The sequence below is a fragment of the Elephas maximus genome, chromosome 1, assembly GCF_024166365.1.
Source record: "Elephas maximus indicus isolate mEleMax1 chromosome 1, mEleMax1 primary haplotype, whole genome shotgun sequence".
NCBI classification, from domain to species: domain Eukaryota; kingdom Metazoa; phylum Chordata; class Mammalia; order Proboscidea; family Elephantidae; genus Elephas; species Elephas maximus.
The window spans coordinates 201,177,846-201,198,954 of record NC_064819.1 but is presented as its reverse complement, the minus strand read 5'-3'; the positions used below and the strand labels follow the sequence as shown (position 1 = coordinate 201,198,954).

Here is a 21,109-nt window from a genome sequence, read left to right as displayed (position 1 = left end):
TTTGGTCCCTGGGTTTTTTGTGATTCCTTCTCTCAGGCCAGAAGAATGGGTTAGGAAAAGACCAAAAAAAAAAAAAAAAAGGGGGGGGGGAAGCAAAGCCGCTACGGAGCCGGAGCCGGAGCCGTTCTCCCTCTGGCTCAGGAAATTCCAATGTTAATGAAGCCGCCTGGGAAGGGTGGGGGAGGGTTCAGAGAGATAGGAGAGTAGCACCTCGGAATATAGCCAAAGTTGCTTGTCTTGCTTGGAATGACTATTTTATCTGAGATTCCCGAGGGGCGTGTCGCCTACGTGTGCTGGCTGTGTGGAGATTGCCCCTGGGGGTCTGGCCCGCTGAAGCCGCGGTCAGATCCTCCGCTGCCAGTCCAAAGCGCAGCGTCAAGATTCCCCTGCTGGGACGCTGCAGTCCCGGCTCCAAAATCAGTCGCTGCCTCCTGGGGACTTCTCGTCCCTCCAGCCGCGTCACCGTGCCACCCCCACAGACTGGCTAGGCCCCCTCCCGGAGTTAGTTCAGGGGGGTAGGGCTGCGCCCTTTGTTTGCGCCATCACAAGATTTTTGAGTTCAGCTCCCCTGGGCCCGGCGCCAAGGTTACCTGACTGGGATGCTGGCTCCAGGCTCCAAAAACAGTCGCTACTTCCCTATATTTGTTCGTTTTCCATCTCTAAATCTGTGTTTGTTGTTCAGGGTTTGTAGATTGTTATGTATGTGATCGATTCACTTGTCTTTCCAAGTCTTTGTTGCAAGAGGGATCCGAGGTAGCGTCTACCTAGTCCGCCATCTTGGCCCTGCCACCCCTGCAGCTGTTTTTGGATGATCTTCAGCAAAATTTTGCTTGCATGTGATATTAATGATACTGTTCTATAATTTCCACTTTCGGTGGGATCACCTTTCTTGAGAATAGGCATAAATATGTATCTCTTCCAGTCAGTTGCCCAGGAAACTGTCTTCCATATTTCTTGGCATAGACCAGTGAGCACCTCCAGCACTGCATCTGTTTGTTGAAACATCTCAGTTGATATTCCATCAATTTCTGGAGCCTTGTTTTTCACCAATGCCTTCAGAGCAGCTTGGACTTCTTCCTTCAGTACCATCGGTTCCTGATCATATGCCACCTCTTGAAATAGTTGAACATTGACTAATTCTTTTTGGTTTAATGACTCTGTGTATTCCTTCCATCTTCTTTGATGCTTCTTGCATCGTTGAATATTTTCCCCTTCGCTATTGCAACTCGAGGCTTGAATTTTTTCTTCAGTTCTTTCAGCTTGAGAAACGCTGAGTGTGTTCTTCCCTTTTTGTTTTCCATCTGAAAATTTCTGAGCTATGAAAGCCAAATTGGTAACCAGTTATCCAAGATTTTGTGACATTTCTGATTATTCTGGTAAGTGGGGAAGAATTCCAGAAAGAAAATGTACATATTATGTTAACTATTCTAAAAGCTGCCTTCGACAGTGCTCTGAGAGTCTTCAAAGCATAGGTGAAGGAACTTGAAGTCTTAGCAGTCCTTCCTAGCCTAAATGAATTATTCTTTGATTTAAGAAACTGTGAAATTTGTGCTATATTTCCATATACAGAAATATTTTAATCTTTTGGGTCCGCTGAACCCTGACATTTTTGATCCCATTCACGTTTGATTCTGGGAACAGTTCCTTAATAGCATTATAATTTTGGTGAAATAGCATCGGTTATGAGTTGCAATCGACTCAACAGCAGTGGATTTTTTTTTTTGTTTTTAGGTTATTGTCATGAGCTTTGGAGCAGAGTTTTGCAGCTGTGCTTCAGCCTCATTACCAAACCAAAACCAAACCTACTGCCATCAAGTCAATTCCGACTCATAGCAACCCTGTTAAGAGCCCTTAAACCAAGATGTAATGCTCAACCAGAGAAATACGTGCCTTTTGATCTTTTCTTACTTCACCTCTGAGGACACCAATTTTATCTAACTATCTTCTTTTCCTCAAGATACAGTTCTTTGATCAGCTTCCTTGGCCTCAATAAGAATATCTTAAACCCTTTCATTGTTATGGTGTAAAGATAAACCAGTCACTTTTTATACCTCTGGACCTCACAGGTAGTATGTTATTCTGGTTCTAATGCATTTAGTGTCAAGGAGGGTCCCTTTTGAAATGTGGGAAGCTCAGCAGACCAGAGCTGGAGCCTCACTGTGGTATAGGTTGAGCATACTATTAGGTGATGCTTCCTAGATGTGTTAGTTTTGTAATCTTTTGCCGTTTTTTTCCCTTTTTTCTGTGAGATAAGGTTTGCAAGCATGATTATGGGGTTTCCCATGTGATAGTTAGGGAGCTCTGAGGGGTGTGTTTTGGTTTTTCTGTGCCATATTTGGAAAAGCAGATATCCCCCATGTAACCTAACGGAAAGGCACTCGCAACAAACTATGTTTTTAGTTCTTATTGGTATATTGTCATACAACAGATCAGTGGTGACACAGTGCCACTTGCTTTATTGGTGGCTTGTATTAGCAGATCATATATCTCAAAATTCATAACTTACATCAAAGTTCCAAATTGGTCTTTGAATCAGCATGCCATAATTAGTAAAAACACATAGTATCAAAAATATTTTTAAAAAGATAAAAATTTAGTAATGAAAGGGTTTTAATGGGTGGCTTAACAATGAAGTGTGAGATAAACTAGTGTTGCTCCTAGTACATGAAGCATCTGTACCCATGGACTTATTTTTACTACTTTGTAGTAGGACCTGCTGGCTGCCATTTTGTTTGTTCAGAAAGTCAATAGAAATGTTACATAGAAAGGACATAATTAAAAAAAAAAAAAAACCTTGGGAAAAGATCACTGCTATTTTTATATGAGAAACTGATTAAGCCTTTATCTTTTAATCAATCATGTTTTTATTTTATGCCTCCCACAAGTGATCTGTTGGACCGTAAGAATCTTTCTTAACGGCTAAGGAGTGAGCGGTCCTATGTGATGAGAATGGTTTTAATGTGCTGGGATGCTAATGGAAAGGTTGGAGGTTTGAGTTCCCCCAGAGGCACCTTGGAAGAAAGGCCTGGCAATCTACTTTCCAAAAATCATCCGTTGCAAACTCTGTGGAACACAGTTGTACCCTGACACACATGGGGTCTCCATGAGTCAGAAATGACTTGACCACTTATTTTTTTAAAGGACTGAGTGGCTGGAGAGACATAATTGGTAGAGCAAAATGGGGGCAGGGAGATAGACTAAGTGAAACTGTGCCAGAGGTTTCCTCAAATGATTACTCAAATAATTAGCATCTGGTCCTCTTAAAACACTCTCACTATTTTCATTTGTCTCTTCCCATTTTGGCCCTTGTCCTCCATATTTTTCTTGCTTTCTAAAAGCTTGCTGCCTTGCTCCTATTTTCTCATGGAAAAAAGAATATGAGGAATTCTTTCCCAACTCAGTTCTCTTGAATATCATTCATTTTACTCCAAGTAGATTTTTTTCTCTGGCAGGAAATAAGAATGCTATATTTGATTGGGAGAAATACACATTGGGAATGATCTGGTCATTCTTGGTTGTCATTATTTGGGAATACTTTTTGTTTCTTCCTATGTCATTAGAGGGCAAATCAAATCTTTTGGGAAATAGTTAATCTCCATTAATTGAACTTAGCTATTTGAGACACAAATGATATAACATTATATTTCTTCTGCAAGGAAATTTTTTTTATGTGGCTGAGGAGTTGGAGTATCTGTGTCCCATAAAGAAATAAGTAAAATGTCAAGTGGAAGCATAAAAAAAACATTAGGAAGCAAATCCTGCTCTGCCACAAGCTATGTAATATTGGCTTCAGTGCAGTTTTCCCTCCTGTGTGTACTCTTGAGTAATGTTTAAACAAGATAACATGCAATTGACTATCAAGATCTTAATGGCAAGCAGAAAAAAAAAAATTATGACATACAAATAAAATGATAATTATATTAAATGTTTATGATTATAATAAATGTAATATTTTAGTATATCAGAAAAATATATTAAGCCACATTGATCCAGTGTACCCATACTTCAGTTTCCTTTTATAAGAAATTCTTGGTAGGGAATATGTTGTAAGAAAAATTGAGCTCTGGGGGTACAGCAGCCCTGGGGCAGGGACTAAAAGGCAGGAAGGAACAAGAAGGCTGGTAATAGGGGAGCCAGGGTTGAGAAGGAAGAGTGTTGACATGTTGTGGGGTTGTTAACCAAGGTCATATAACAGTGTGTGTACTGTTTGATGAGAAACTAGTTTGTTCTGTAAACCTTCATCTAAAGTTCAATTTTAAAAAAAGGAAAATAAAAGAAAAAATGAGCTCTAAATGAGATAGGATTTCATTCCCCCAAAAATAGTACAAAGAAAGCAGTGCCCAGAAGCTGCTGTGTGTGATGGAAGCTGTAATACAATTTGTCCCAGAATGCCTCCTCAGATTCAAAATGATAGAAGAGCACTGAGGTAGGTCTTATAAGAAATTATAAACAACTATCAAAAGTTAAGAGACCAATCAAATCTCATGGCAAAGATAGCCACAGAGTAGAAGACCTGGAAAATCTTTGGCCTTTTTCTTGCCAATCTTTCAGCTAGGGTCAGATGCCTGTGGAAACGTATTCTACATACCAAAAGACTCTGGAAACTCATCAAGTGACATAATAGTGAGGGTCTTCATGTCGTGCATGTGTCTCATCTTCTCTGAGCCCTTATTAATTTTTAAAAAATGTGTGCCCATTACATCCTTTGGGTCATTTGGCTCTACTCACTGCCTTACATGACATCTGTAGCTTGTAAAATTTCCCTAGTTGTACATTTTCAGTTTGAACATGTTCACGATAGTTTTACTGCCACGAAATGAATTTGTTTGTGTGAGGATTTGCCAGTTTGCAGAAGTCTTATTTATAGGCTATGAGAGGGCATTTTTTTCATTTAGCATAAACAGATCATGAGCCTTCACAGTCTTAAAATTCTCCTTATCCATAAAAGCTATGAGAATAGCACTAAATCAAGACTATTCAACTTTTGACTGGTCAAAACCAACAACGATGGAGTTCAGTGAATATTTGGAAAGGAAATGCTCACTGCCTAGATCTATTTCTTTTTCTCTCTCTCTCTCTCTCTTTTTTTTTATTGTGCTTTAAGTGAAAGCTTACAATTCAAGTCAGTTTCTTATACAAAAACTTATACACACATTGTTATGTGACCCTAGTTGCTCTCCCTATAATGTGACAGATACTCCTACTCTCCACCCCGTATTTCTGTGTGCATTCAAAAAGCTCCTGTCCCCTCTGCCTTCTCATCTCACCTTTGGACATGAGCTGCCCACGTATGTGACTACTGGAGCTAAGAAGCACATTCCTCACCAGTCCAGATCTATTTCTTAATTCTCCATTTATTTTAATAATTTTGGTAGCTAAGTGGACTTTATTGGATGGAAAATATGAGAATCAAATCAACTACATCTGTGAAAGGCTGAATATCATCAGTCAGAACAAGTCTGGGGCCAAGTGCAGAATAGACCATCAGTTGTTCGTATGCAAGTTCAAGAAAATTAGAGCAAGTCCACAAAGAACCAAAATACAACCTTAAGTATAACCCACCTGAATTTAGAGGCCATCTCAAGAATAGATATAATGCACTGAACACCAATTACCAAAGACTAGATGAATTGTAAAATAACATCAAAAGTATCATACATGAAGAAAGCAAAAGGTCATTAAAAAGTCAAGAGAGAAAGAAAAGACCAGGATGGAAGTTAGAAGAGACTCTAAAACTTGCTCTAGAATGTACAGCAGCTAAAGTGAATAGAAGAAATGATGAAGTAAATGAGGTGAATAGAAGACTTCGAAGGGCAGTTCGAAAAGACAAAGTAAAGTATTATAATGAAACGTGCAAAGACCTGGAGTCAGAAAACCAGAAGAGAAGAACCCACTTAGCATTTCTCAAGCTGAAAGACCTGAAGAAAAAATTCAAGCCTTGAGTTGCTATTTTGAAGGATTCTACAGGGAAAATATCGAACAATGCAGGAATCATCAAAATAAGATGGAAGGAATACACAGACTCACTGTACAAAAAGAATTGATTGACAGTCAACTATTCCAGAAGGTAGCATATGATCAAGAACTGTTGGTGTTGAAAGAAGTCAAAGCTGCACTGAAGCCATTGGCTGAAAACAAAACTCCAGGAATTGAGGGAGTACCAACTGAGATGTTTAAACAAATGGATGAAGAGCCAAAGGTGCTCACTCGTCTATGCCAAGAAATTTGAAAGACAGCTTCCAGGCCAACCAACTTGAAGAGATCCATATTTGTGCCTGTTTCAAAGAAAAATGATGCAACAGAATGTGGAAATTATTGGGTAATATCATTAATATCACATACAAATAAAATTTTGCTGAAGATCATTCAAAAGTAGTTTCAGCAATACACGGACAGGGAACTGCCAGAAATTCAAGCTGTATTCAGAAGAGGATGTGAAACAGGGATATCATTGTTGATGTCAGATGGATCCTGGCTGAAAGCAGGGAATATGAGAAAGATGTTTACCTGTGTTTTATTGACTATGCAAAGACATTTGACTGTGTGGATCATAATAAATTATGGATAACATTGTGAAGAAGAGGAATTCCAGAGCACTTAATTGTGCTTGTGAGGAAACTGGACATAGATCAAGAGGCAGTTGCTTGGGCAGAACGAGGGGATACTGAGTGGTTTAAAGTCAGGAAAGGTGTGGAGGGCTGCATCCTTTCACCATACTTATTCAATCTGTTTGCAGAGCAAATAACCCGAAAAGCTAGACTATATGAAGAAGAATAGGGCATCAGGATTGGAGGAAGACTCATTATCAACCTGCATTATTCAGATGACACAACCTTGCTTGCTGAAAGTGAACAGGACTTGAAGCACTTACTGATGAAGATCAAAGACTACAGCTTTCAGTATGGATTACACCTTAACATAAAGAAAACAAAAATCCTCATAACTGGACCAATAAGCAACATCATGACAAATGGAGAAAAGATACACAATCAACACCCATGAAAGAGCAGTCAAGAAATCAAGGCACATTGCATTTGGGCAAATCTGTTGCAAAAGAGCTCTTTAAAGTATTGAAGAGCAAAGATGTCTCCTTGAAGACTAAGGTGCATCTGACCCACGTCATGGTGTTTTCAATTGCCTCATATGCATGTGAAAGCTGGATGAAGAATAAGGAAGACTGAAGAATTGATGCCTTTGAATTATGGTTTTGGCAAAGAATACTGACTATACCATGGACTGCCAAAATAATGAACAAATCTGTCCTGAAAGAAGTACAACCAGAATGCTCCTTAGAAGTAAGGATAGTGAGACTTTGTCTCATGTACTTTGGACATGTTATCAGGATGGACTGGTCTCTAGAGAAGGACATCATGCTTGATAAAATAGAGGGTCAGCAAAAAAGAGGAAGACCCTCAATGAAATGAATTGACACAGTGGCCGCAACAATGGGCTTAAGCATAAGATGGATTGTGAGGATGGTGCAGAACCGGGCAGTGTGTTGTTCTCTTGTACACAGGGTTACTACAAGTTGGAATCAACTCAACGGCACCTAACAACATAACAAGTGGCTTGTACAATGCATGCTACTCTTACACTTTGCTTAGATCTAGTCTGTGTAACTGCCTTTATTGGAAGCTGGTTGTCAAATGGTATAACAGACAAGAGGCTTCTTCCTGGTGGAGTAAGAGATCAAGATTTATTTGCATAAGAAAGTGATTTATTAATTCAATGGGTCAAGTTTGTTTATTGCCTACAAACTCACCCTGCAGTACCTCAGAAGAAAAAGCCTGGCTATCTGCTTCTGTTAAGATTACAGCGAAGTAAACATATGGTTTCAAAAAAAAAAAAAAAGTTGCAGTAGTGAAGGATTCTATGGGGAAAAATATTGAATGATGCAGGAGGTATCAAAAGAAGATGGAAGGAATATATAGAGTCATTATACCAAAAAGAATTGGTCGACGTTCAACCATTTCAAGAGGTAGCATATGATCAGGAACAGATGGTACTGAAGGAAGAAGTCCAAGCTGCTCTGAAGGCATTGGCAAAAAACAAGGCTCTAGGAATTGACGGAGTATCAATTGAGATGTTTCAATGAACAGATGCAGTGCTGGAAGTGCCACCTCATCTATGCCAAGAAATTTGGAAGACAGCTTCCTGGCCAACTGACTAGAAAAGATCCACACTTATGCCTATTTCCAAGAAAAGTGATCCAACCGAATGTGGAAATTATTGAACAATATCATTAATATCAAACACAAGTAAAATTTTACTGAAGATCACTCAAATGCGACTGCAGCAGTATATTGCCAGAAAACTGCCAGAAATTCAAGCCAGATTCAGAAGAGGATGCCGAACAAGGGATATCATTGCTTATGTCAGATGGATCCTGGGTGAAAGCAGAGAATACCAGAAACATGTCTACCTGTGTTTTATGGACTATGCAAAGGCATTTGACTGTGTGGATCATAACAAATTATGGATAACATTACTGAGAACGGGAATTCCAGAACACTTAATTGTGCTCCTGAGGAACCTGTATGTAGATCAAAAGGCAGTTGTTTGGGCAGAACAAGGGGATACTGAGTGGTTTAATGTCAGGAAAGGAGTGCATCAGGGTTGTATCCTTTCACCATACTTATTCAATTTGTATCCTGAGCAAATAATCCAAGAAGCTGGGCTATATGAAGAAGAATGGGGCATCAGGATTGGAGGAAAACTCATTAACAACCTGTGTTATGCAGATGACATGACCTTGCTTGCTGAAAATGAAGAGCACTTGAAGCACTTACTGATGTTGATCAAAGACCATAGCCTTCAGTAGGGATTACACCTTAACATAAAAAAAGAAAACAAAAATCCTCACAAATGGACCAATAAGCAATATCATGATAAACGGAGAAAAGATTGAAGTTGTCAAGGATTTCATTTTACTTGGTTTACAATCAACACCCATGGAAGCAGCAGTCAAGAAATCAAAAGACACATCGCGTTGGGCAAATCTGCTGCAAAAAAAAACCTCTTTAAAGTGTTGAAAAGCAAAGATGTCACCTTCAAGACTAAGGTGCACCTGACCCAATCCATGGTATTTTCAATCGCATCATATTCATGTGAAAGCTGGACAACGAATAAGGAAGACCTAAGAAGAAATGACACCTTTGAATTGTGGTGTTGGTGAAGAATATTGAATATATAATAGACTGCCAAAAGAATGAACAAATCCGTCTTGGAAGAAGTACAACCAGAATGCTCCTTAGATGCAAGGATGGCAAGACTGTGTCTTACATACTTTAGACGTGTTGTCAGGAGGGATCAGTCCCTGGAGAAGGACATCATGCCTGGCAAAGTACAGGGTCAGTGGAAAAGAGGAAGACCCTCAACGAGATGGATTGACACAATGGCTGCAACAATGGGCTCAAGCATAATAACGATTGTGATCATGGCACAGGACTGGGCAGTGTTTCCTTCTGCGGTACATAGGGTCATTATGAGTCAGAACCAACTCCACAGCACCTAACAACAACAAACCTGTGGAGCAATTCTATTCTGTAACACATGGTTGGCATCAGTCAGAACTGATTCTATGGCAACTAACAACAAAAAATATTTACCAGGCACTGTTGATTTGGGGAGTACAATGATGTTCAATTCAGGCGTGATCCTCACCCACATTAAGTGCAGAGAAAAATACAGAAAGAGTAAATAGACATTGACTGAGGCCTATTGGTGGTGTTTAGCTGGAGGGTTAAGTCTAAAGAGTTTAAGATGGCTTCACTCACGTGTATGTTGCCTTGCAGAGAACGGCTGGAGAACTGGGCTCAGCTGGGGTATCAACTGGAGCACCTATCATGGCCTCTCCAGCATGGCAGTCTCAGGATAGTTGGACTTCTTTCATCGTTGTTTCCAGGTTTCTAGAGTGAGTGCTCCAAGAGACCAAGATGAAATCTGCAAGACCTTTTCTGACCAAGTCTCAGATATCACACAGCATCACTTCTTCAGCGTTCTGTTGGTTCCAAGTGAATCATAAAGAATGCCCAGTCAAGGATAAGAGATTACAAGGTTGTGAATAAGAGGCACTGAGGCTCTCTGGGGGGCTGTCTATAGAGACTAGCTCCCACTCCAGGTGAAGGGAAAAAGAGGGGAGGGAAAATGTTCATCAGGCAAGGAGAACATACCCTTTTTTTTTTTTTTTAAGAAACTAAAGATCTTAGCTGTTAGTTACATTCTGTAGCAGTGAAATACATGATATTTCCCTCCTTTTCTTTTATCCAATATGAATTATTCTTGTCCTATGGGAGTTTTTTTTTTTTTTTTTCTTTTAAGGGAGTTGCCATTTGTAATATTTTTCTGAATATATGTAGCCATTTTCTCCTAAGGACCCTGCAGTTTCCAACTTCCTAGAGGGAAGACGAAACCACAGAAATCATTGACCAAGACCTTTTCTCATTTGAATTTTGTCCTACCCACTGCTGTCAAGTCGATTCCAGCTCATTGCGACCATAAACTACAGAGTAGAACTGCCCCATAGGACTTCCAAGCTGTAACCTTTGCGAAAGCAGATTGTCACAGCTTTCTCCCATGGAGTGGCTGGTGGGTTCTAACTACTGACCTTTTGGTTAGCAACAGATTGCCTAACCACTGTGCTACCAGGGCTCCTTTGACTTTTATCCTAGCAGGTCAGAAATCTTTTCTGTATATAACCATTGAAACTATTTAAACCCAATATATCAAGTTTAACCTATAGAATAAATATTTTCATTTAGGACATTAAAAGATGTTGTATAGCATATATGACACCCTTGTCAACACAATGAGCTAATAGTAATTGGTCTCCATCATCAACCCATACCATGTTACCTCTTTGTATACTATAAAGTCGTTTTCTTAATTTGGAGCCCTGGTAGAGCTGTGGTTAAAAGCTATGGTTGCTAACCATAAGAAAGGTTGGCAGTTCAACTCAGTCTTATAGGGTCGCTATGAGTTGGAATTGACTTGACAACAACAGGTTTAGTTTTTAGTTTCTTAATTTCATACTAGGCTTTAATCTGATCCATTTATTCTGCTGATAAATCTCTTTTGGCCAAGGGAGAATGGACCAAAGACCTGAGGAGCCTCAGAGGTGAGACATTCCAAACACCGGGGCTTTTTGGACAAGTCAGATCTAACCTGGAGAAATTCATATGAAATCACCTATTTTCATTGCTAATGAAAGTGAAGGCAGGGTGTTGCCTTTATTTTTAATGTTTTAAGTTTTGTTATTTGGAAACCCTGGTGGCGTAGTGGTTAAGTGCAACGGCTACTAACCAAATCCCCCTTAACACAGATTTTAGGCACTTGAGGCAAGCAATTCCTAGGCTACAAAATAAAACTAAAACCAGTTCTGATTGTGCCATAAATGGCCTGATCAAAAACAGACACTTTTTTTTTTTTTTTTACTTCCACCTCTGTTCTGTAATACTGTCACATTAAATTCACAATTTCTATAAAAAATAAGTTCTCACCTGATAGGCGAATCGTTTTTCTCTTAGGTGGCTTTAAAAAGTTTAAACACTTCAGGATGTAAGGCTTTGAGACCTAGAGACCCATCTTTACCCTCCCATGTTTCAAGTAACCAGCAAGGTATCATTCCTGTGAAACTGTGTATCTGAACCTTAATTTCTTTATCCCTATGTAGAAAAAAAAAGTTTACAATTCCTTTATAACAAAGGTATCGTATTTGTTGTTAGGCATTTGGTGTGAGTCTCAGGGCCTTGTGAAGAGACAGGTCATTGTAAGATTCTAAGTGGAGGAGACAAGAAGACATCTTCATAACCTAGTCATCTAATATTCAATTTGAAGTTGTTTGTATGAATATAATCTAAACATCTCTCTCTTCTACCATTCCTCCTAGTCTTCAGCAACACCAGGGTAAGTGGATTCTTTTTTTTTGTTTAATTAAAAATGGAGCTGAGTTTTATGTCTGGGTTGCCATCTAATAGAGCAGAGACGGGCTGCATTAATGCAGAAGCCCAGAGGTGGAGATAACTTTGAAAATGTAAGCTCTGAATATTTTCAGAAATTGTGGGGAAGGACTTTGAATTTCTAAAGGTATGAATTAAGGTACAAGCCAATCTTATTACAATCTTCATAACATGGAGGGGGGAGGATAAAACTGACACCTTTGTTAAATGAAAATAGGATAATAATACAAACCATATGAGAAAATATGAGGGTATTTGTAAATTGTGACATGCTACAAAAAACAGGCACTACTGTTTTTATAATTCAATTTAAATAAATATATGATTCATATTCTTTTATATCTAATCTGTTCTCTTGAAAGAGTCTACAAAAAAAGAGAAGGAAAAAAAGGAAGCCATTTTGAAGAACAGCACAAAGAAAATGATCCATTAAATATTAGTATCTTTATTTGGTAAGCAATATTTTAAATTTAATTAGAGATGTAGATTGTGAGGATGGTGCAGGTGTGGGCAGTATTTCAATCTGTTGTATATAGGGTCGCTGTGAGTTGGAACTGACTTCCTGGCACCTAACAACAACCACCACCACCTTCCTTCTGTTAGTTAAGATCAGTCCAAACAACACCATCCACCTTAAGCACATGTTAATGAATATTATTTTACATATACCCATTGCTGTTGAGTTGATTCTGACTCATAGCCACCCTATAGGACAGAGTAGTACTGCTCCATAGGGTTTCTAAGGAGTGGCTAGTGGATTTGAACTGCCAACCTTTTGGTTAGCAGCTGAGCTCTTCACCTCGGTACCACCAGGGCTCCATTTTACATATAGGTATCAAAATGAAATACTAATAGAAAAATAAAATCAAGTGTTTTAATGTATCTTCCTATAAAAATTTGAGTGAGGTACCCAGACAAACTATGAAATTATATTCTGTACACAGAATTTCTATTTTTATGTAGCAGAGAAATAGCTTCATGGAATATTGAAAATGTACTCAAATCATATATTCCAAAGTATCTATTTTTAAGATTATGTATCTTCTATTTGTCAAATTTGATAGACATGATTAGAAAGTAACAGTCGTGAGTGTTATTTTTCACTGCAATTGAGATGCGCATATGTCCAATTTAGAATAATCGTATCAGTACAATATACGGAACACTAGATGGAGACAGACCCTCCTAGCTTCACCCATCATAATTTTCTTACTGTGAGTAGAAACTCCCAACAAAGGAGTTAGGTTAGTGCAGTACAGGGTGTTTAGCATCGCAAGAAATTTATTATTAAGTTTCATTTCCTTACATCATCACAGGTCTCAGGAGCTGTTTAATCTGAGGAATGTGCCATGTGTCTCTGTAAAGAACTTTCTATTATCAGTGGGGTATTTTCCAAATTAAAACATAACGGCATCATAGAGCCAGGTCATTTTTTCCTAAATAATTTATAAATATATGCAGGTTTTGATTGTTTCTATGAGGTTTTATAAAATTGTTCTGGACAAAACATCAGAAAGAGTTGCTCTATCATGATATTCTAAAGAAGTTATTTGCTGTTTAAATTTTAAGCAAATTTTTTGCTTTGACAAAAATATATAATAAGAATTTAGGAAAAACTAATATAAGTTCATATTCAGGTACTTAAGCAATATTTCATTACCCAGATGAAACTGATTTGGCAAAATCCAAATCCCAGGCACTTCCCTACGGATTGGCCTCATCCTCTGCCCTCCCCTAAATCACAATTTGTGCACTCTATCTAGCAGTCCTCACATTTTGCTCACATGCACACTAAACAAATTTTGTAAAACTATGTGCTCCTTCACATATTTTAAAAATGACATCTACATTTTTTCATTATTTTTGAAGGGCAAGATTTCAAGGGTATTGTAAATAATGACATAAATTTGTTAGGTCAGTTATATTACTCTTTTTGATATTTCCAGTGGAATCTTAACGGTTTGTCCATGTCATCTACACCATCATCCATTTAAAAAGTATACGCTGAAGAGTTTATTTTTAATCAACTGGAATTTTTACATTTTCTTTTTTTTTCTCATTGAACTCATGTTTTTCATTTTATTTCCCCTATAGGATGTTATCCTGATATATTTTATGCTTGAAAGTCTCATTGAATACTCTATCATATTTTTCTGGCACAAAAATATGTATCTGTGATTATACACTTACTAGACTGTAAAATTCCTATGTACGGGGATTTGTTTTCTGATTTGGGCATCACTGATTCCTCAGCACTTGAAACAGGACCTAGCATACAGTTGTTGTTAAGTGTTGTCGAGTCAGTTCCAACTCATAGTGACCCTATGCACAACAGAACGAAACACTGCCCATCCTCACAATCATTGCTGTGTTTGAGCCCGTTGTTATAGCCACTGTGTCAATCCACCTCATTGAGGGTCTTCCTCTTTTTTGCTGACCCTCTACCTATACAGTAGGCTCTGAGTAAATATTTGTTAAATGAATAAAATTAAAATTTAAAGCTTTTCAAATTTCCTGTGACCATACGGCTCTATGTGGTAAATGTTTTCTTGATAGAATTATCATGAACAATATTAATACAAACTTTTAAAAAGACAACTTAAAATACATTAAAAAGTGGATAAAAGGTAAGACATTGTTAGACATTCAGCTCTCATTGTGATGGTTGGGGCTTTCCTTATTTCATTAAGTCACATATACATGGGTGATTAGTTATTGTTAGAATGAGATACAGTACAGTGTCAATTCTGTTTTATGTTTTAATTTTCTTAGATGTAAACACTAAGAAAACTTAATTAGATAAAAATGTGAAGGTGTCTAACATTCAGTTCTTTGAATACTCCTGACTTAGTCGGTAAAAATCACATAGTTGTCTGTCATCCAAAGAATTCTAATTATCCATCAGCTAATAGGTTGATTAGGTTCTGCTTCAAATTTTTTGAACGTTAAGTATTAAAACTGGCTGGCAATAAGATGGTACTCAGTCATTAGAATTATTTGCTTCCTCAACGGAGGCACCATTTTTCCAAGTTGTCCTTTTCTTTGACACCCTAGAAGTTTGTAGCCCCTGGAAGTGCGTTTCTAGGGAAAAATGGGCAAACATAAAAAAGACAGTGGCAGTGAAAGGAGTGGAGGAAGATGAGGGGGTTCACTTCTACTACAGACACTTTTACAGGTCCTCAGGAAGATCAATTTGAGGAAAGAGTATAAATAAAATTAAAGACCTATAAATTTATTGCCTAAATCGCTCTGTAGCCTCTTACTATTTTTTAAGTTTTTGCATTATGCCCAGAGTACCCCATCGTAAGGGCTAGTCTTCTATGCTACCTGTAATCCCACCATAACAGCCTGACTCCCACTACTCTGAGATGATATAGCTAACGTAGAGTAATGCCCTATATGACAACAATGGACTCTGTGCCAGTCTGAAATATGTCACAATAGTGATATGCAAGTAGTTCCTGTTGGGCAAATAAACCATTCCAGTGAGCATTAAGTGATTACGTGCTCATCCGACAACACAAGCTTCCCATCAGATGAACATTGCTGGTCAGAGGCTCATTCAAAGAACAGTCATTTTTCAATAGATATTTCAATCATTTCTTGAGCTCGAATGGAGTATCTTTGAACAAAGTTTTTCTTCTTCCCCAACCTATATACTTTTTATTTCCTTTTCTTTTCTAACTGCATCACTGTGGTTAAGATTTCCAGTACGATGTTGAATAGGAGTGGTTAGAGGAGGCACCCTTGTCTTGTTTGTTATCTTAGGGGAAAAGCTTCTAATTAGCTATAGATTTTTTGTAGATGTTCTCTATCAAGTTAACAATCTTTTCCTCTATTTCTAGCTTGCTGAGAGTTTTTATTATGAATAGGTGTTGGATTTTGTCAAATGCTTTTTCTGCATCTATTGATATGATTGTGATGGTTAAGATAGATTGTGGATCAACTTGGCCGGGCCATGATTCTCAGTGTTTTGGCAATTGTGTAATGCTGTGATCACTTCCCTGTTGAAGTTTCAAATGTGCTCACCCCATGATGGATTCTGCTGAGTGGTACTGGTTGGGGCAGGGCTTGTGGTGGCTCACTGTCCCCTCAGCCTTCATCCCTCTTCCCTCCTCTACCTACTTCCTTCCTGCTTGCCTTGCAGGGGCTTTTCCTTGTTTTAGATCCTGCAGCTAGCAACTTGCCAGCTGATTTTGAGATTTGTCAGTCTTCACAGCCTGCTACAGCTCTGCTCTCCTGCCTGCCAATCTTGGGTTTGCCAGCCCCCGTGGATACTTGAGTCAGCAGAAGTTTGTTACAGTCCTGCTTTCCAGCCTGTCGATCTTGGGTTCATCAGCCCCTGTGGCTACGTGAGTCAGGAGAACCCTCTTTCCTGACCCACAGACTTGGGATATTACCCAGCCTCTAAAAACCTCCTGAGCCATTTCCTTGGTGTAAATCTCTCTCTCTCTCTCTCTCTCTATACACACGCTTTACTGGTTTTCTTCTCTAGAGAATCCAGCCTAAGATAATGATTATATGATTTTTCTTCTTTAGCCTGTTCATATGATGAATTAAATTGATTTGCAAATGTTGAACCTGTCTTGCTTACTTGGATTCATCCTACTTCATCATGCTGTATAATTATTTTTATACATTGTTGGATTTTATCTGCTAATATTTTGTTGAGAATTTTTGCACCTATTTTCATGAGAGATATTGGTCTGTAATGTTTCTTCCTAGTAATGTCTTTGATTTCACTATTAGGGTAATGCTGACATAGAATGAGTTAGAAAGTGTTCCCTCCTCTTATTTTTTAAAGAGTTTGAGAAGAATTCGTGTTAATCCTTCTTTTTAATGTTTGGTAGAATTCACCAGTGAAACCGTCTGGGCCTGGTGCTTTGTTTTGCAAGGTTATTAATTTTTCTTCAATAGATCTAGACCTACTCAAATTACCTCTTTCTCCTTGTGTGAGTTTGGCATATTGTGTCTTTCAAGGAATTGGTCCGCTTCATCTAAGTTATCAAGTGTCTGGGCATAGAGTTGTTCATAGTATCCCTTTATTATCTTTTTAATGTCTTTAAGATCAGTTGTGATGTCCCCTCTCTTATATCTGAAATTACTAGTTTGTGTTTTATCTCTTTTTTTCTTGGTTGGCCTGACGAGAGGTTTATTGATTTTATTGCTCTTTTCAAAGGACTAGCTTTTGGTTTTGTTAATTTTTCCTATTATGTTTCAGTTTTCAGTTTAATTGATTACTGCTTTAATTGTTATTATTCAATATAGAGCATCTAATTATTATAAGAACTATAATTTACTGAGTAATCTCCGTATTTGTGGAATTAAATCCATTCTTTCTAGTCTTCATTTCAATCTAACCTGATGAAATAGGTACTATTATCTCCATCTGCTAATGAAGAATATGAGTATGCAAAAGTTTGATTAATTTGCCTAAGACCACATAAATAGTAACAAATGGCACAATGGTCATATAAAGAGTGCATATGACAATATTTATTCCAAGTAATAACAATAATAACTAATATTTACTGAGCATTTACTATTGTTAAACTCTACAGTGTTCAAGCTGGCAAGCATCAAAGATGGAGCACCAAGGAACCTTGTTCTTTGAGCCATATCAGCATCAAGGACATTACACTTGAAACCCTATTCTTTAAATCACTGAGCTTCAGGAACTTCACTGAAATCACATTAAAAAACTACAAGATCAAAACAAACCAGCTTTAACCTAGGGCAGACGAGAGTACTTGGTATATTAAAGCAGGCCTGCTTAAATCTAGAAGCCAATTAAAATTGTTCCATGCTTTTGATAGAGTTCTTAAAAATATTCTGTATTTTCCCAGAATCACATATAAGATCTGCTCAAGTTTTGTTAAAAAGTAAAGCTGTCACTTTGAGGACTAAGGTGTGCCTGACCCAAGCCATGATATTTTCAGTTACCTCATATGCTTGGGAAAGCTGGACAATGAATAAGGAAGACCAAAGAAGAACTGAGACATTCAAATTGTGATGTTGGTGAAGAATATTAAATATACCATGGACTGCCAGAAGAATGAATAAATCTGTCTTGGTTAAAGTACAGCCAGAATGTTCCTTGGAAGTGAGGATGGTGAAACTTCATCTTGCTTACATTGGACATACCACCAGAAGGGACCAATCACTGGAGAAAAACATCATGCTTGGTAAAGTAGAGGGTCAGCCAAAAAGAGGAAGATCCACAATAAGATGGGTTGTTAAAGTAGCTGCAACAATGGGCTCAAACATAACAATGATTGTGAGGATGATGAAGAACTGGAAAACATTTTCTTCTGTTATAACATTTTCTTCAGTAGGGTTGCTATGAGGTGGAGCTGTCTTGGCACCTAAAAATAAGTTTTGTTTGAAATCTTAACAACCCCATGAATCACTTTGATCTTTGTCTTACAGTTGAAGAAGTTGAGGCACAGAGAGATTAATAAACATATTCAAGTTCAGATAATTAGGAAATAGCAGAGTCAAGATTCAACCCAGGCAGCCTAACTCCAGCATCCACATTTTTAATCACGGTTATATGTTCCCTAAAAAAATAAACTTTTTAAAATCCATATCCATACTTGAAAAGCAGAAGGAAACCTGTGACATACCAGAAACAAGGAGGAATCTCTGATAACTAGAAATCAGATAGGGGCAGAGCAGCATTAGGCCCAGATAAGAAGAGCAAAAGTTGGAGGGGGAGCAGATGGTAGGAGACAAAAGTAATTAATTACGTACAGCAGCAAGAGCGTCTGGCAGGTCAGACTCTTGGCACATTACTTCTTGGCAAGTCACCGTGTCTGCATCCTAGAGAGAGAAGAGTGCATTAGTTTGGGTCAGAGAAAGAGGCAGAAATCCAAGAGTTTGGCAAGACCTAGGAGACGTGGAGTGTACCCACACCCAGTAGACCAGCAGCTGAGGTTCTTGGCCCAGTGGCACATACTGCTTCTACCAGGACATCTCTGCAAACTGGCTGCCGCACACACTAGAGCAGCTCATCTCAACCCTTAACCTCTAACTGTATTGTGCAAACACAGACAGCAGATAACCTAATCAGAAATTTCAACAAAAAAACTGAGAGCACAATCAAGAATTATCACTTAAGAGCACAGTGAAAGTGAGATCACAAATTTAATTAACCATATATTTTATATTAGAGAGACACTGAATGCTATGTATGAATATTTAAACCAAAAATAACCCAACAGATGTTATAACAAACCTGATCATTGAAATTAAAACAATAGAATTGGTGATGGTAGGTGAAACAAAACTGATCACGTTAGTAATTGTTGAAGGTAATTTAATGACAGATACATGAGTTACATTATAATATTTTTTTCTATTTTACAAGACTAAATTTTTTCCATGATAAAAGATTAAAAATCATATTAAAAGAAAAAAGCTAAACTGAAATATCAACATGGTGGAAGACTAAGCTAAGAGATTCTTACAGATCTTACTCCAAAAGATGGAGATAAAAATAAAACCCATTGCCATTGAGTCAATTCCAACTCATAGCAACCCTATAGGTCTGAGTAGAACTGCCCCATAGGGTTTCCAAGGAGTGGCTGGTGGATTCAAACCGTTGACCTTTTGGTTAGCAGCTATAGCTCTTAACCACTGTGCCACCAGCGATTCAGAGATAAAAATAGGGAAGAAAAATTAGTGACACGAAAGATAGATTTATAAATTGTAATATCATCTTATAAGAGTTACAGAAAAAATGATGGGCCACAATATACAAAGAAGTAATGAACATGAAACTGTAGATTGAAAGAGATACCTAGTAGATGATAGATGATAGACAGACAGACAGATAGATAGATAGGTAGTTAGATACTACCATCAATACCAATCTGCCTTATCTAAACATCATATAGTGGAATTAGAGAATACTGAAGTATGTGACAGAGGCAGACTCAAGGTCTGCTAAATTTCACAAGTGAATATTCTTTCCACTGAACCACACAGAAAGATAGATTTGTGGATTTCTGTATTAACATTTCTTTCTGGTAAGAACTTATACTGAAACATAGGTTATATCATTAAGGAAAGTGCCTATAGTGTGTAAATAAAAGGGATTAATATAACTTGAGACTCAAGAAAAGTAAATGGTAACATTTGTACACAAAGCAAAAAATTTCCCAGATTTAAGTTTGCTATATTTTTTATGTTTTTAAAGGAGTTTTTCATTAAAATACAAGCCTCTTCTGACATTTTTAACAAAAATATTCTTCTTATCACCCCTGAATTTTCTCAATTATTTTAACCCTTACTTCTATATTTCTGTATACCTCTTTCACACAGATATGCTCCCAAAGTTATGTTTAAGTGTATTTTTTCCAAAATGAATTTTATTTCTTCATCACATACATTATGATTTAAAGTACACTAGCTTATCAACTAGATGACACATTTCTTATAGTCAGAAAAACAGTTCATCTTTCAATCTCATGAGTCAAAACACAGTGCCTGATTATTTTCAATTGGCAATGGCTTCTAGCTCTAGCCTTCCTTTTCTCTGCCTCATCATCTTAATCAAGTGGTTAATAATCAACAGATACATACAAAATACTGTTGTTGTTGTTGTTAGATGTCGTTGAGTTGGTTCCGACTCACAGTGATTCCATGTACAACAGAACAAAAACAAAAAACACTGCCCAGTCCTGCACCATCCTCACAATCATTGCTATGCTTGAGCCCATTGTTGCCCCCACTGTGTCAACCCATTTTCTTGAAGGTTGTCCTCTTTTTCTCTGACCTTCTACTTTAGAAAACATGATGTCCTTCTCCAGGGACGAATCCCAACTGATAACATGTCCAAAGTAAACCAGGCAATGTCTTACTCTCCTAGCTTCTAACAAGCATTCTGGCTGTATTTCCAAAACAGATTTGTTCATTCTTCTGGCAATCCACGGTATATTCAATATTCTTTACCAACACCATAATTCAAAGGCATCAATTCTTCTTCAGTCTTTCCATGCTATCTTAGATACCTAGTGCTGCTATAACAGAAATACCACAAGTGACGGCTTTAACAAAGAGACATTTATTCTCTCACCAGTCTAGGAGGCTAGAAGTCTGAATTCAGGGTGCCAGCTTCAAGGGAAGGCTTTCTCTCTCAGTCGGCTTTG

At 37.9% G+C, this 21,109-nt stretch overlaps 1 long non-coding RNA gene across 12 annotated transcripts in view; it reads right to left on the bottom strand.

Moving 5' to 3' along the window:
• The window catches only part of LOC126085713 (uncharacterized), a 325,767-nt gene that overhangs the window by 26,175 nt on the left and 278,483 nt on the right, over positions 1 to 21,109 (bottom strand). For 10 of the 12 annotated variants that reach the window (XR_007519336.1, XR_007519335.1, XR_007519331.1 and 7 more), the window contains 2 exons: positions 18,711 to 18,779; positions 18,193 to 18,322 (listed from right to left, as the gene is read on the bottom strand). This is a non-coding gene — a long non-coding RNA (uncharacterized LOC126085713). Of the gene's footprint in view, positions 1 to 9,416; positions 10,001 to 18,192; positions 18,323 to 18,710; positions 18,780 to 21,109 lie in introns of those variants that run through there. The other 2 variants (XR_007519332.1, XR_007519333.1) reach the window with 2 other exon arrangements.